The sequence below is a fragment of the Ranitomeya variabilis genome, chromosome 1, assembly GCF_051348905.1.
Source record: "Ranitomeya variabilis isolate aRanVar5 chromosome 1, aRanVar5.hap1, whole genome shotgun sequence".
Taxonomy (NCBI): domain Eukaryota; kingdom Metazoa; phylum Chordata; class Amphibia; order Anura; family Dendrobatidae; genus Ranitomeya; species Ranitomeya variabilis.
Window position 1 is genome coordinate 200379997 of NC_135232.1, and position 12397 is coordinate 200392393.

Consider the following 12397-nt stretch of genomic DNA (forward strand, 5'->3'; position numbering starts at 1 on the left):
GATCTGCGGTCTCTCCCCCACAAAGTCTTTAATATCCTCGTCCATTTGGAGTATACCCCAATATTTTTGAATCACTTCTCTCACCATTGGGGCCCCATTGTCATAAGTGCATATGAGCCGTGCCTTACCATCTAATTCCTCATCTTTTCTTTTTGGTATCATTAGTTCTCTCCTCTCTATTTGATTCGCATTTTTGAAAGCTTCCCTGAGCATCCTATCAGGATAACCCTTTGTCAAAAATCTTTGGCGAAGATCATCCGCCTTGATTTTAAAGTCCTTATTATTTGAGCAGTTTCTTTTGAGCCTCAAGTATTGTCCTTTGGGTATTCCCTTTTTCAAGGCATAAGGATGGTGACTTTCCCACCTTAACAAAGAATTTGTAGAGGTGGGTTTTCGAAAAATGGTGGTTTCCAGGGTGTCCCCCCCATCAGATTTTGTTGTCATCACGTCCAAAAACGCTAGCTTTCTAGAATCGATTTCGTATGTCACTCTCAGGTTCATTTCATTTGTATTCAATAAGTTGATGAATTCCTGGAACTCCACTACGGTCCCACGCCATAGGATGAATACGTCGTCAATAAATCTGACCCAAAGGTCAATGTGATTGGTCAGATGTATATATTCATCAGAAAAGATGACCGTGTCCTCCCACCAGCCCAGGAACAGGTTGGCATAGCTCGGCGCACATGGATTCCCCATGGCCGTGCCCCTGAGCTGGTGGAGGATCTTGCCATCAAAACTGAAGTAGTTTCTGTTTAGTACAAACTGGAGGAGAGAGATGATCAGTTCATTGTGTGGGGTATATTGACATCCCCTGGTTGCCAGAAAGTGCTTAACCCCTCTGACACCAAACTTATGTGGTATAGATGAATACAGAGATTCGATATCAATGCTGGCAAGATATACCCCCGGCTCGATATGAATATCATTCAATTTGTTTAGAAGATCACTTCTGTCTCTAATATACGATGGTAATGAGCTCACAAAAGGCCGAAGTATCTCATCTAAGTATACACCCACATGATGCCCCACACTACCAATACCCGATACAATCGGTCTCCCCTTAAGAGGACAAGTCCCCTTATGCACTTTCGGAAGTGCATAAAAGGTCGCAGTTACTGGATGTGTGGGGAATAAATAGGAGCAGGAATACCCTTCACAGGGATTAGAACTACAGGTAGTAAACCTCTCAGAGAAAATTTTAAGTGAACCCGAGATGACGGTACTAAGCAAGGGGTTATCCTTCATTCCCACGAGTGATTTCTCTACTTTTGATTGTGTTAAAGATGTTAATTTATTTATAAGAAAATTGAGATGGCATAAATTCTTCAAACAACAAAATAAAAAAACGTGTGCTAATCTGAACATCCCGGTAGATATACTTGAGGACGTCCAGTTGTTGGCTAATTTGGATCAGGTCCCCTCTTTTGTAAGTGGATATGGCCCTTTTTCATCTTTAAAAGAAAAAAGCACGAAGATGCCGCCAGTAGGCAGTGATGTCTCGGCCATTGATGTATTTCTTAAATTGACCACGGAGGAGATCAAACGGAGGGAAATAACACATATTAGGCATAACCTAACAAAAATTGAAATAGAGGCACTTCGGACATTGGAAGAGGATACCTCTATAGTTGTTAAACCCTCTGACAAAGGGGGAAACATAGTCATCATGACTGTAGAGGGATATAGAAACATGTGTCTGTCTCTTTTGAATGATCAAACAACATATACTAAAGTAAGCAACAATCCAATAGAAGCCACAAAAAGAGAACTGAAAAACATACTTGATGAAGCTAGAAGTGACAAACTAATCAGCGGGGAGGAATACTCCTATTTATTCCCCACACATCCAGTAACTGCGACCTTTTATGCACTTCCGAAAGTGCATAAGGGGACTTGTCCTCTTAAGGGGAGACCGATTGTATCGGGTATTGGTAGTGTGGGGCATCATGTGGGTGTATACTTAGATGAGATACTTCGGCCTTTTGTGAGCTCATTACCATCGTATATTAGAGACACAAGTGATCTTCTAAACAAATTGAATGATATTCATATCGAGCCGGGGGTATATCTTGCCAGCATTGATATCGAATCTCTGTATTCATCTATACCACATAAGTTTGGTGTCAGAGGGGTTAAGCACTTTCTGGCAACCAGGGGATGTCAATATACCCCACACAATGAACTGATCATCTCTCTCCTCCAGTTTGTACTAAACAGAAACTACTTCAGTTTTGATGGCAAGATCCTCCACCAGCTCAGGGGCACGGCCATGGGGAATCCATGTGTGCCGAGCTGTTGTGAATTTGCTTTTTGCTCCCTCTAGTGGTTACTAGTTTTTTGACTCTGGTTTTTCTGTCATTCCTTTTATCCGCACCTGGGTCGTTAGTTAGGGGTGTTGCTATATAAGCTCCCTGGACCTTCAGTTCAATGCCTGGCAACGTAGTTATCAGAGCTAGTCTGCTGTGCTCTTGTCTACTGATCCTGGTTCCAGTTATATCAGCTAAGTCTGCCTTTTGCTTTTTGCTATTTGTTTTGGTTTTGTATTTTTGTCCAGCTTGTTCCAATTCTATATCCTGACCTTTGCTGGAAGCTCTAGGGGGCTGGTGTTCTCCCCCCGGACCGTTAGACGGTTCGGGGGTTCTTGAATTTCCAGTGTGGATTTTGATAGGGTTTTTGTTGACCATATAAGTTACCTTTCTTTATTCTGCTATCAGTAAGCGGGCCTCTCTGTGCTAAACCTGGTTCATTTCTGTGTTTGTCATTTCCTCTTACCTCACCGTCATTATTTGTGGGGGGCTTCTATCCAGCTTTGGGGTCCCCTTCTCTGGAGGCAAGAAAGGTCTTTGTTTTCCTCTACTAGGGGTAGCTAGATTCTCCGGCTGGCGCGTGTCATCTAGAATCAACGTAGGAATGATCCCCGGCTACTTCTAGTGTTGGCGTTAGGAGTAGATATATGGTCAACCCAGTTACCACTGCCCTATGAGCTGGATTTTTGTATTCTGCAGACTTCCACGTTCCTCTGAGACCCTCGCCATTGGGGTCATAACAGTTTGCCAGGCCAGTATTAAATGTTTAATGCATTGCAGAAGAGGGATTATAAGAAAGAAGATTCTGAGTTTTTTTTTTCTTCTTCCCCTTTACCTCAGAGTGGCTATGCTTGCTGCAGACATGAATGTCCAGACCTTGATTACAAGTGTGGACCAGCTGGCTACTCGTGTGCAGGGCATACAAGACTATGTTATCAGAAATCCTAGGTCAGAACCTAAAATACCGATTCCTGAACTGTTTTCCGGAGACAGGTTTAAGTTTAGGAATTTCGTGAATAATTGTAAATTGTTTTTGTCCCTGAGACCCTGTTCATCTGGAGATTCTGCTCAGCAAGTAAAAATTGTTATTTCGTTCTTACGGGGCGACCCTCAGGATTGGGCTTTTTCGCTGGCGCCAGGAGATCCGGCATTGGCTGATCTTGATGTGTTTTTTCTGGCGCTCGGTTTACTTTATGAGGAACCCAATCTTGAGATTCAGGCAGAAAAGGCCTTGCTGGCTATGTCTCAGGGGCAGGACGAGGCTGAAGTGTATTGCCAAAAATTTCAGAAATGGTCCGTGCTGACACATTGGAACGAGTGTGCACTGGCCGCTAATTTTAGAAATGGCCTTTCTGAAGCCATTAAGAATGTTATGGTGGGTTTTCCCATTCCCACAGGTCTGAATGATACTATGGCACTGGCTATTCAAATTGACCGGCGGTTGCGGGAGCGCAAAACCGCAAATTCCCTCATGGTGTTGTCTGAACAGACACCTAATTCGGTGCAATGTGATAGAAAAACCGCAAATTCCCTCATGGTGTTGTCTGAACAGACACCTGATTTAATGCAATGTGATAGAATCCTGACTAGAAATGAGCGGAAAATTCATAGACGCCGGAATGGCTTGTGCTACTACTGTGGTGATTCTACACATGTTATCTCAGCATGCTCTAAACGTATAGCTAAGGTTGTTAGTCCTGTCACCGTTGGTAATTTGCAACCTAAATTTATTCTGTCTGTAACTTTGATTTGCTCACTGTCATCTTATCCTGTCATGGCGTTTGTAGATTCAGGTGCTGCCCTGAGTCTCATGGATCTCTCATTTGCTAAGCGCTGTGGTTTTACTCTTGAACCATTAGAAAATCCTATTCCTCTTAGGGGTATTGATGCTACACCATTGGCAGCAAATAAACCGCAGTATTGGACACAGGTTACCATGTGCATGACTCCTGAACACCGCGAGGTGATACGTTTCCTGGTTTTACATAAAATGCATGATTTGGTTGTTTTAGGGCTGCCATGGTTACAGACCCATAATCCAGTCCTGGACTGGAAGGGCTCCGATGTGGCTAACTGGGCTCCTGCTGCCGTGGAGGCTTTCCAGGAGTTGAAACGCCGGTTTACTTCGGCGCCTGTTTTGTGCCAGCCTGACGTCTCACTTCCCTTTCAGGTTGAGGTGGATGCTTCGGAGATTGGGGCGGGGGCCGTTTTGTCGCAGAGAGGCCCTGGTTGCTCTGTTATGAAACCTTGTGCCTTTTTCTCTAGGAAGTTTTCGCCTGCCGAGCGAAATTATGATGTGGGCAATCGGGAGTTGTTGGCCATGAAATGGGCATTTGAGGAGTGGCGTCATTGGCTCGAGGGTGCTAAGCATCGTGTGGTGGTCTTGACTGATCACAAAAATCCGATGTATCTCGAGTCTGCTAAACGCCTTAATCCGAGACAGGCCCGCTGGTCATTGTTTTTCTCCCGCTTTGATTTTGTTGTCTCGTATTTACCAGGTTCAAAGAATGTGAAGGCCGATGCTCTTTCTAGGAGCTTTGTGCCTGATGCTCCTGGAGTCGCTGATCCTGTTGGTATTCTTAAAGATGGAGTTATCTTGTCAGCTATTTCTCCGGATCTGCGACGTGTGTTGCAGAGATTTCAGGCTGATAGGCCTGAGTCTTGTCCACCTGACAGACTGTTTGTCCCGGATAAGTGGACCAGCAGAGTCATTTCCGAGGTTCATTCCTCGGTGTTGGCAGGTCACCCGGGAATTTTTGGCACCAGAGATCTGGTGGCCAGGTCCTTTTGGTGGCCTTCCTTGTCAAGGGATGTGCGGTCATTTGTGCAGTCCTGTGGGACTTGTGCTCGAGCTAAGCCTTGCTGTTCTCGTGCCAGCGGTTTGCTCTTGCCCTTGCCTGTCCCGAAGAGACCTTGGACACATATCTCCATGGATTTCATTTCTGATCTTCCGCTATCTCAGGGCATGTCCGTTATCTGGGTGATATGTGATCGCTTCTCCAAGATGGTCCATTTGGTTCCTTTGCCTAAGCTGCCTTCCTCTTCCGATCTGGTTCCTGTGTTTTTCCAGAACGTGGTTCGTTTGCACGGCATCCCTGAGAATATTGTGTCAGACAGAGGATCCCAGTTCGTTTCCAGGTTCTGGCGATCCTTTTGTAGTAGGATGGGCATTGATTTGTCGTTTTCGTCTGCTTTCCATCCTCAGACTAATGGACAGACGGAGCGAACCAATCAGACTTTGGAGGCTTATTTGAGGTGTTTTGTCTCTGCTGATCAGGACGATTGGGTGACATTCTTGCCGTTGGCTGAGTTTGCCCTTAATAATCGGGCTAGTTCCGCCACCTTGGTTTCGCCTTTTTTCTGCAACTCTGGTTTCCATCCTCGCTTTTCTTCGGGTCATGTGGAGCCTTCTGACTGTCCTGGGGTGGATTCTGTGGTGGATAGGTTGCAGCAGATCTGGAATCATGTGGTGGACAACTTGAAGTTGTCACAGGAGAAGGCTCAGCGCTTTGCTAACCGCCGCCGCGGTGTGGGTCCCCTACTACGCGTTGGGGATTTGGTATGGCTTTCTTCCCGCTTTGTTCCTATGAAGGTCTCCTCTCCCAAATTTAAACCTCGTTTTATTGGGCCTTACAAGATATTGGAAATCCTTAATCCTGTATCTTTTCGTCTGGATCTTCCTGTGTCGTTTGCTATTCACAATGTATTTCATAGGTCCTTGTTGCGGCGGTACATTGTGCCTGTAGTTCCTTCTGCTGAGCCTCCTGCTCCGGTGTTGGTTGAGGGCGAGTTGGAGTACGTGGTGGAGAAGATCTTGGATTCTCGCCTCTCCAGGCGGAGGCTTCAGTACCTGGTCAAGTGGAAGGGCTATGGTCAGGAGGATAATTCCTGGGTGGTCGCCTCTGATGTTCATGCGGCCGATTTAGTTCGTGCCTTTCATGCCGCTCATCCTGATCGCCCTGGTGGTCGTGGTGAGGGTTCGGTGACCCCTCACTAAGGGGGGGGTACTGTTGTGAATTTGCTTTTTGCTCCCTCTAGTGGTTACTAGTTTTTTGACTCTGGTTTTTCTGTCATTCCTTTTATCCGCACCTGGGTCGTTAGTTAGGGGTGTTGCTATATAAGCTCCCTGGACCTTCAGTTCAATGCCTGGCAACGTAGTTATCAGAGCTAGTCTGCTGTGCTCTTGTCTACTGATCCTGGTTCCAGTTATATCAGCTAAGTCTGCCTTTTGCTTTTTGCTATTTGTTTTGGTTTTGTATTTTTGTCCAGCTTGTTCCAATTCTATATCCTGACCTTTGCTGGAAGCTCTAGGGGGCTGGTGTTCTCCCCCCGGACCGTTAGACGGTTCGGGGGTTCTTGAATTTCCAGTGTGGATTTTGATAGGGTTTTTGTTGACCATATAAGTTACCTTTCTTTATTCTGCTATCAGTAAGCGGGCCTCTCTGTGCTAAACCTGGTTCATTTCTGTGTTTGTCATTTCCTCTTACCTCACCGTCATTATTTGTGGGGGGCTTCTATCCAGCTTTGGGGTCCCCTTCTCTGGAGGCAAGAAAGGTCTTTGTTTTCCTCTACTAGGGGTAGCTAGATTCTCCGGCTGGCGCGTGTCATCTAGAATCAACGTAGGAATGATCCCCGGCTACTTCTAGTGTTGGCGTTAGGAGTAGATATATGGTCAACCCAGTTACCACTGCCCTATGAGCTGGATTTTTGTATTCTGCAGACTTCCACGTTCCTCTGAGACCCTCGCCATTGGGGTCATAACACCGAGCTATGCCAACCTGTTCCTGGGCTGGTGGGAGGACACGGTCGTCTTTTCTGATGAATATATACATCTGACCAATCACATTGACCTTTGGGTCAGATTTATTGACGACGTATTCATCCTATGGCGTGGGACCGTAGTGGAGTTCCAGGAATTCATCAACTTATTGAATACAAATGAAATGAACCTGAGAGTGACATACGAAATCGATTCTAGAAAGCTAGCGTTTTTGGACGTGATGATAACAAAATCTGATGGGGGGGACACCCTGGAAACCACCATTTTTCGAAAACCCACCTCTACAAATTCTTTGTTAAGGTGGGAAAGTCACCATCCTTATGCCTTGAAAAAGGGAATACCCAAAGGACAATACTTGAGGCTCAAAAGAAACTGCTCAAATAATAAGGACTTTAAAATCAAGGCGGATGATCTTCGCCAAAGATTTTTGACAAAGGGTTATCCTGATAGGATGCTCAGGGAAGCTTTCAAAAATGCGAATCAAATAGAGAGGAGAGAACTAATGATACCAAAAAGAAAAGATGAGGAATTAGATGGTAAGGCACGGCTCATATGCACTTATGACAATGGGGCCCCAATGGTGAGAGAAGTGATTCAAAAATATTGGGGTATACTCCAAATGGACGAGGATATTAAAGACTTTGTGGGGGAGAGACCGCAGATCACCTATAGGAAGAGCAAAACTATAGGTGATCGCTTAGTGCACAGTCATTTTGTTATGCCCACAACAGATAGTATGTGGCTACCAAGTAGAGTACAGGGAAGCTACAGATGCGGCAGCTGTGTGGCCTGCGAACATATATTAGTATGTAAGAGGTTTGATGGCCCGGAGAGGTCTTTTGAGATCAGAGACTTCATTAATTGCAAAACTAAGGGCATTGTTTATTACATCACTTGCAGATGTGGTATGGGCTACGTTGGAAAAACTATTAGAGAATTCAGGAGGAGAATAGGTGAACATATGGGGGACATCCATAATAAGAGGGATACACCTGTCGCCCGACATGTAAATGGATCACATAACGGGGACTTGAAGGCTATACAGTTCAGGGGAATCGAAAAAGTAAAACGGCCAAGGAGAGGGGGTGATTTTGACAAGATCCTGTTACAGAAGGAAGCGAGATGGATTTTTCGCCTGGACACCTGTCACCCCCGAGGCTTGAATGAGCAATTGAGCTACAAGTGTTTCCTATGAACGCCCTCTCTCCCCTATTTCCCTATCTCCCTCCCTAGTTCCTTCCTCTTGCCAACTTATTTCAAACCCCCCCCTCCTCCTCCCCCTTCCCCCCCCTTCCCCTCTCCCCCCCCCCCTTCTCCCCCCCCCCCCTTCTCCTCCTTGTATATATTTGCATATGGATTGCGACAAGTAATCACCTATCTATGCTTGCTCTGGCTGTGGCTCTTGTTTTTTGTTTTTTGGTTTTTGTTTTGTTGTGTTCGCTCCAACTGACCTATGGTGGTATTTGGGAATATATTTTCAGAGAAATGTTGGAGGTAGAGTTTCTGGTTCTTTGACAGGTATCTTTGGCCAATAAAACAGTGTGTAATTGGTCTATTATGACCCTGGAGCAAATAGTGGCCATTGCCGCATTTGCAATATCGATCTCTGGCTCACATTGTGTAGTTTGAAACAGAGATTTTTTTATTGTAATTCTATATATATGGATAATAGCAAATGGGGATTTTCTTCCATGATATTCCATGTACTCATTCCAGTGAAAATGGTATATAAGTATTATCTTTTTTAGGCATCATAGCGCTATATAGATTTATAGCCATGGATAACTCGGTACGTCACTTCCATGCATATAAAAACTGATATAAATATGGCAATTGAGAAATCAATATGGGAGTTGGGAAGTTTCTTCCTTTCCCCCTTCTCCCCTCTGTAATGCCGATAGCCACAGCGAATATGTGCGTAAAGTGGATCTTTTTTTGATATACGGGGCCACCCACATTTGGTATGTACGTCATGGTTGGGCTCGTTCGCATGCGCACTAGATGTGAATGAGTGGGATGAGTACAGCATCCACCAATAGCGCATGGAGAATGAGTGGCAGAAACAGACGCGTGCGCAGAAGGAGAGCGCTGTAGCGTCGGGGGAAGGAGAAATACAACACACAGCTCCTGCCGCGTAGGGCAATAGCGATGAGATATGGAGGAACGGAAGTAACGCTTGTACAGGTGCCCAGAATGAACCGGAAGGACAAATGTACACCGGTATGGGGTAAGTGATGAAAGCGGTGATGTAAATGTAGTATGACATCTTCCGGGAAGCTGATTTGTTTACATATTACCGTGACCGTTGGTAATGATAATGGAGTAATGGAAACACGAGGACAACCGGAAGTGAGGTAGGACACCGAGTTCACATGATAACCTATTTAAGTGGAAGTATTGGGCCCCGCAGCTCACCTCACTATAGGTCGGATCCCACTACTGGGAAATCTGAACACGGGAGTTACCTGCCGATGCAGGGACTCTCTCTTGATAGGAATATCCCACATATATTTTTCAGTTCCCCTGATGATTCTCCCCTATGGGAGAGGAAACGCGTAGGGAAGGGTATTTTGTCTTGGTGGGTACAATAATAGACTGACTTGGGGACTGCCCTTGTCAGGGCGGGAGCTATACAGGGGCATGACTGGGGCAGTATAGAAATACATTTCTTTCCCCCCCCCCCTCCGAAAGCATTGTTGGACGCTCCCGAAAAAGAAAAAGAATAAGGACCATTGGGTGAGATAAAACCAATTTTTAATCTGGCACAGGTCACATGAGCACTATCTTTGCACTTTATTGTTATTATCCATTTGATATTTTAATAATATTTATTAAAAGTTATGTTTTAGGTTATACAGTACATTAGTGGGTCTCTTAGCTGATTCAGGTATTGCATTTTGAGAACCTCAGGGGTATCATATTCAGATACACCCTATATGTGATATATATCTTTCTCTGGAGGCAAGTGAGGTCTGTATTTTCTCTGAAAGGGTTAGTTAGATCTCCGGCTGGCGCGAGACGTCTAGAACCAACGTAGGCATGTTCCCCGGCTGCTATTATTTGTGGGCTAGGATCAGGTATGTGGTCAGCTCAGTTACCACCTCCCTAAGAGCTAGTTTTTATGTTTGCAGACTTTGCTGAAGACCCTGCGATCCTCTGCCATTAGGATCACAACACCTTCCCACAGGTGAAGTATGTCCCCAGGGCTTCCCAGTGTGTAGATGGTGGATGGTGAGAGGCGCAGTGAAGAACGAGGACACAAGGTTGCAGTCTCTTTACCTTTTTACTGAAGGCTTCAGCATCCACAGTCCAGAGCACCAGATCACACGGCAGACAGAGTCCGGCCGGTTTGGAGGCAAATCCAGAGTCTCCTTATCCAGGTGGAAATCAGTAGCCTTCCTCTAGCGCCATGGTGTTGTAGTACCTTACTGCTAAGCGAGTCTTTTTACAGGGACTCTATCATGCCCCGGCCTCTAGTGGGTGCCACCTTGCCTCCTGGGTATAGGGCGGATCAGTAACGTGAAATTAGCTGTCCTGCCGGTCTCTGGAGCAAGGCATAAAGGACTGTTCTCCCTCGGTGTTCCGGCTACCAGGATCCTGCACCTCAGAAGGAGGCAGCCTGTGTAGGGCAGAACTTCTTCTGCTATCCACTCCTTTGCTATGACTTCTTCTCACCCTCTCTACAATACAGTTCTCCTTGGTGTCCGTTCTTAGGAACTGCCGCACTCAGGGCAGGCGCAGCTCTGTGACCCTCTGTCTAGGCCTCTAACAGGCTCCCACCCCTGTCAGGGACCAACTACCTGAGCGAAGTGCAGCCAGCAACTGCCTAACTTCCTCTCCAGGTCACCAGTTTTACCTAAGTGTGAAGAGTGCCCTAATAAATAGGAGCATAGCTCCCCCTGGTGGACTGGAGTATGAATTGTGTTGTATGTTTGTGATACCTGGTAAAGAGATCTCCTTTATTGCCTCCAAGCGTAACATCACTCCCCCTAGAGGAAAATGACATTACAGCAACGACCAGGACCCTGGGGCGCTGCAGCTACTTGCGGACATGTGCAGCACTTGCGGTTTTGCACTTGCGGTGAGACAAGAAAACACTGCAAGCAGCTTTTTTTTTTCCATTGCTGCAAGTACTGCATTTACCGGATCGCAGCAAAACCGCAAGTACCGCACATGTCCGCAAGTCACATAGGGAATGAATGAGGCCGAATGCAGTGTTGCCGTAAGTGATCCGTTACGCGGTAGATGTGAAAAAACTGCCGGATCTGCTGCAAAAGGCTACTTTCACATCAGCGATTTTTGCCAAAGTCACTTCCGAGAGTGTCATACTCACCAAAGGGGGAGGCAGCACTAAAAGTGCCTTGGGCAGCATAAACTCTAAATACGGCCCTGAGTACACAGCTCGCTTACAAAATGATGGCGATTTTAAAAGAGTTGTCTCAGATCAGACATCTGATTTCATATAAAAGCCACCATGGGAAGCAACACCATGGCAATTTGAATAGGAGACAGATGTGTAATACCCGGCCACTACACCATAGATGGAGCTGTGCTGTACAGCTCCATAACTGGTCAGTTCCAGCTGCCGCTGACACCAAGAACAACTAATTAGCAGGGGTGCAGGGTGTCGCGCTCCCACTTATCAGACATTGGTGACCTATCCTAAAGATAGACAATTGAGAAACTTGGCACTCAAAAGTACTTTAGCGTGGATAATTATTTATTCAATGTGCATCCATAGAGACAAAAGTTGAACGTTTTCGGTCCACATCCGGACCTTTATCAGAACAATTATACTGGTATACTGGGAAATGCGTATATCCTGTCAAAACTGGTTCCAATAGAGTTTTCACCACACGACTTCTGTCGCCCTCCATGTGCGCGGACACACTCTGGATTCCTCTTCGCATCAAGGCTTCTTTGAAAACTCTGTTGGAACCAGTTTTGACAGGATATACGTATTTCCCAGTATATCAGTATAATTGTTCTGATGAAGGTCCGGATGTGGACCGAAAACTTTCAACTTTTGTCTCTATGGATGCACATTGAATAAATAACTATCCACGCTAAAGTATTTTTGAGTGCCAAGTTTCTCTATTGTCTTGATTGCTTTGGGCTGGATGCCCTACTTGAGCACCTAACCCGCATGATAGTATGGGTGCCGTGTTGTACCACTACAAATTTGATCTTATCCTAAAGATAGGCCATCAATGTTACAGTAAGGGACAACCACTTTATGTTGTCCAATGGAGTCCACAAGTGCCAAAGTGACCCAGATGGGTGCAGTCACAGATTCTTTAGCAAATTC

The 12397-nt window shown here is 45.7% G+C and overlaps 1 protein-coding gene across 2 annotated transcripts in view; it reads left to right on the plus strand.

The window, feature by feature from the left end:
* P2RX6 (purinergic receptor P2X 6) overlaps window positions 1-12397 on the plus strand; it is a 152539-nt gene that overhangs the window by 111677 nt on the left and 28465 nt on the right. The gene's annotated exons all lie outside the window — the stretch shown is intronic.